This window comes from Taudactylus pleione, unplaced genomic scaffold (genome assembly GCF_031769625.1).
Source record: "Taudactylus pleione unplaced genomic scaffold, aTauple2 ptg000017l, whole genome shotgun sequence".
NCBI classification, from domain to species: domain Eukaryota; kingdom Metazoa; phylum Chordata; class Amphibia; order Anura; family Myobatrachidae; genus Taudactylus; species Taudactylus pleione.
In genome coordinates this window covers 15,017,604-15,022,871 of record NW_028284419.1, presented here as the reverse complement: position 1 = coordinate 15,022,871, position 5,268 = coordinate 15,017,604, and positions in this window count along the sequence as shown.

Below are 5,268 nucleotides of genomic sequence, written 5' to 3'. Positions count from 1 at the left end.
TCTCTGATTGTTCAGGCGGAATAATAAAATGAGCCCAGGGCAGGCCGACGCCAGGGACCGGGGGCAGGGCCACAGCATGATGGACAGATCAGGTGGCAGTACTCCTTTTCCGAGCGGATATTTTATTTCATTCTATTTGAGCCATAGGAAGCTCCAGACCAGAACCCGGAGAACTGCCCCCAGGCTGCCTGTGACAACTATCACCCAGCCAGGTCACTAATGCCCAGCTAAGCCCTCTGCAGCCATATAGTTACAAAGTTACTCATTATTATCCGTCCCCAAGTTTTATTCGAGAATATGTGTTATAATGATCAAAGGTAGCTCCATGCTGGTCATTATAGACCAATGCAATGTATTAGCCCTATTTAACATACAGGCTGTCTGCTAGCAGGGCCATAAATGGGGTCACTCTCACTATGGGGTCTATTTACTAAGCCTTGGATGGAGATAAAGAGGAAGGAGATAAAGCACCAGCCAAGCAGCTCCTAACCGTCATGTCACAGGCTGTGTTTGAAAAATGACAGGAACTGGTTGGCTGGTACCTTACCTCCGTTCCCTTTAGCTCCATTCAAGGCTTAGTAAATAGACCCTTATATACCAGTGATGGGCAGCAGGTGGCCATGTGACACATGCGCCCCTCATGCCTGCACTTACTGCCCCCAGCGCCTTCCTACCTTGCTTGTTGTCATGTTTGTTATGCTTATTTAAATGAAATCTTATTACATAGGTGTCTCTTTAATTGAATACATGTATTATTTTAAGTTCCTATTGAGAATAAGGGTAATGTGTGGCCCTGTTGAAGGTTAGAGGGCTGCCCGGATGTGGCCCTTGAAGTATATCAGGTTTCCTATTACTGCTCTATACATAATTAGTGTTAATGTAATTGTGATAGAATTGCGCCAATTACATGGGAAGCGGGAACCCAGTTGACATTCTTTTGCCTACACTGTATTTGTCACCATTAAAAAAGGGACTTTTATCATTTCTATTAAGTCGCTCACCATTCTACTGAATGTATTTTGTGTTCTTATTCATCATGTGAAAGGGCTGCAAGCTCTTTTATAACTAAACTGATTGTCTTTGTACAATTAATAAAATAAGCACTATAGAACCAACAAAGGAAACTATAAAAGTAAAATCCGCCACTCGATATATCTGCAAGTTACGGAGTCTGCTTCTGCATAATACAGTGATAATAGATGTATAGAAAATGACATCTTTAAAATAAAAGAATAAAAAAGAAAAAAAAAATCAACAAAAACTTATAATACACATGCTGGGTGACTACAATTGTAACAATGTTCTAATCCACTCTGAGGACACAAGGTTATTCATTTAACAGTTATTCTAAGTCATGTTGGGTATATTGTGTTCAAGCAGTTATTAATTGTTGGCAGAAGTAGCTCGCTAATGGAGGTGAAGGCCACATTGCGCAGGTGGAACATGCCATTAAGTGATTATTGATTTTAGAGGGGAAAAAGCAGAAAGTAAAAAAATAATAATAATAACTTTTTCTTTTCTGCTTTTCTAGTCAGAAATGTTTCTGAGAGCCCCTGTTGTGATATTGCATGTTTATCCTTGATGTAAATGCATCAAGGCGATATATATAACTAACCCTTGAAATATTACCCTCCAAAGCTGCTTTTAAAGCCAGTGTTTGCTGTATGCTTTGATTTCACACAGTTCACTAAATAACATCTATTTAAAAGAGATATTTAACACCAGCTAGGTTGGGCACCTCTATAGGCTAAAGACATATTTGTAGTATTTATTTCCCTGTCAGTGTTGCCCTAAGGGTATATACAATTGACAGATACTGTATATTATGTTGTTTGCTATGAGCCAATTTTAACACCAATACATTAAGTGTGCACTCTGAGGAATATGCCACATGAAATCATTAGTCTGTATTTTTTATCATTTTTATTATTCATGATAACCTGTGTCTTGTCTTTGTTTCTGTAACTGTTATTAGCATGGTATTTATTTGACATTTGTTGATGGACTACCAACAATTAATGACAGACTTGCACCTTTGGTCTGAGTTACCCAACAATGCCCAAGTCCCATTTGTGAAAAGTAAAGGAGATGAATGCACTTGTCATCACCTCTCCAATCCCAGAGCTCATTCATTGCACAAGCGGAACTGGTGGGATATTGGTCCCCACCGCCTGTGTTAATTAATAATTTGCTGCCAAGAACGAGCAGTGGATCCCAATAAGAAGAGCTCTAACTCTGATGGGTAGGAGTTCAACTTGTTACTGCAGCTTGACAAAGCACTCCAATTACATGGATATTACAGCACTACCGTTATCTCTCTGCATAAATGTATACAGCAGAGAGCCGATCTTAATATTGGATGTCCCTGGGACCTTCTGATATTCAGCTCATATGGTTATCCCAAGAGGAAGTCCCCACATACTGCCTGAGGGACTCTTTGAAATAGAGGATCAAGGCTATTGTGACTGAGTGATGTGACTGTTATTTTGGCCAAGCAATGTGGCTGGGAAATTGTACGGTGAAATACGATTGTCTATTTAGTGGCTTGCAGTGGGCCCTTATTGGAGGTGAATTTACATTTTAGTATAATATGGTGGGCACCAGATTTGCAGAAACAATGCATGGACCAATGACGATGTGCCTAGAGATCTTCTATATTTACTCTGTATGGTTTTGGAGGCTAGATGTTCTGTCAGTAAATATTCACATTCTGTCCCTGCAGTTATTTTGTGATTAGTTTTCTTACTACTAAATGTTCTGCTCTCTGCACTATCCAATCCCACTACACTATCATGCCTAAAATCTTTCTCTCTCAGGCCATTCTATACCACTGGACCTCTATATGTCTATTGACCTACGGCAAACACTGTCACTATCTGGCATAAAGTCTAATGGTGGGTACACACCTAACAGATATATCTGCAGATGATGGTCATTCATACACACTGAACAGCCATCATCTGCTTGTGCCCCCGGGACCCGGCGGCCAGTGGGTGGGTCGGGGGCGTGTCCTGCCCCCCTCCCCGCGGCTGCCGCTGCAGACATATATTTGTCTATCGGCTGTGCAGCACAGCCGATGCGATATGTCTGTGAATGACGCAGTTCACAGACATCGTGTGTACACAATGGCCGACGGGCAGCAGATCAAGCTTAAGTCGAAATCTAACCACCTGTATATACTTTTAACTACTATTATAGACTGTAAGCTCTTTAGGGTAGGTATAGCTATTTATCTGTATTATGTACAGTATGAAGTTGCTATTCTTCCAGTTTGTTTGTAAATGATTCCGGAACATTTGTACATATGTATAGAGGCTATTTATATGCTTGCCCACTGGTTGCACTGGCCTTGACTGGATGGTGAATAGGATTGTAAAATGACTGCTCTGATTGAGTATTTGTTCGTCATCCATCAGCACTAATGGTGCTATGACTTAGCTGTTCACCCAAGCACCAGAAGGTAAATATCAGTGAATGTATCAAACTTTATTGACCATCGTAAATATATAAATAATCAATTGGTTACACAAAATGAGTTGCCAAAGTACTTAAAATGTAATCCCTGTAATTTGCTTTGTAACCTTGGGTTTTAGTATTCAAAGTTACAGCTGATGATAATGGTCAAAACATGAGTCTCATAGCAAAATATGGGTATGGGGGTCTGACCATGTGCCTCTAGCCTCTTGGTCCCACACCTCTGCTCTCAGAAGAACTGAGGCCTGTTCTGAGCATGCATCACTAATACCACTTGCAGACATAAGACCGGGAATTTCCCTGCTCAGACCCGGGTTTTTCACCTCAGCTAAAATCCGTGTTTTTCCTCAAGATCCCCTTTCACATTACACCTGAGACCCAGGAAATTCCTGGGTCGATCCCATTCCCATAAGCATGTCTGCAATGGCATTCTAACATCCAAGGTTGCCAGGCTACTCTCATGTCACGCTCATACACAAACATACATGTCATACATACACAAACACACAAATCACACTCATATACACACCCCTTCTCCAGCTACCAGACCTCACAACGGGCAGCGTCTCTATAGCTAGTGTGCGTCGGCAGCTTCTCCACACTGCAGCATGGGCCAGACACCTCTTTCCAAACCATTGGGTACTTGGTCTTCACCCCTGGTTATAAGGGCTGTGAAACCACTGATTATCTCCCCAGATCCAGCAGGAGCTTTTACCTATTGTAGGAAGATGCCCCGCCTCCTCCAGGCAGTCCTGCCCCCTCCAGACAGCCCTGCCCTCTCCAGGCAGCCCTGAACATCCAATCAGAGGCCTCTAGGTGTGACCAGGGAGTAAAATCCCGGGTCGCACCATTCAGACTTAACCCGGGTTGTCTACCTGGGACTTATGGAAAAGCCCTGGTCAATAGCAGGGGCGCTAACCCGGGAACATGTTCCTGGGTTGGTGCCTTTCAGACATAAGTGAGACATGGGTAGTTTGGCCGAGAACCGGAAAAAAACGTGAATCTCGCTTTGTCTGAAGGGGTATTAGAAGAATTCTGCTAATTGGCGGCAGAAAGGGAGCTTCATATCAGGGACGTGCAGTCAAGTTAGGCAGGACTCCCCTGTCATACTCTTGAGAATTGATCTAAAAATTATTAGAATAATACAAAGAAGATATTTATAACTTATAAAAATTTTTTGTTAATTGTAATAATTTTTATAGTTAACACTCACCAGCTTTGTGGCGCTCCCTGTGACTTCAGGGAAAAGAGAGAGATGAGTCAGCAACAGCTCAGCCTCTTTTGTATAGTCATACACTGCTTGCAGAGCTGGGGGCGCCGCCACACCACAGACAGTAAGCTGCACAGAAAAAGAGCTTATAGAGGCATGCCTCTGAGTAGGGTGGGGTATGTGCCTTGAGCACTGATGGACACCCTGGATGTGTCATGTGACCAGGAAGTGCACTGCAGTGTTTAGATATCGGAGCTCAGTCAGCAGAATCAAGAGAATACACAGTTATGCAGGTAGGAGAATCAATGGACACTGAAGCTCAGTGTAGTGAGGGGAGAGTTACAGTAAGTAGGGGGTGAGAGAGGCTCCCAGCAATCAGACCCATCTCCATGACCATGTGTGCCTCCCCAGCCATTGACCTCACTGTAGGTCCAATGGGGGGAGAGGACTCGGAAGGGAAGGATGAATCAGCATTGCAGGGCTCCCCATAGTGGTTGCTCTTGATTAAGACTACACAGTATATATAAATCCATTCATTACAGCTAGGAGGTTTTTGTAAAGCATTGAACATAGCATGTTTTCTT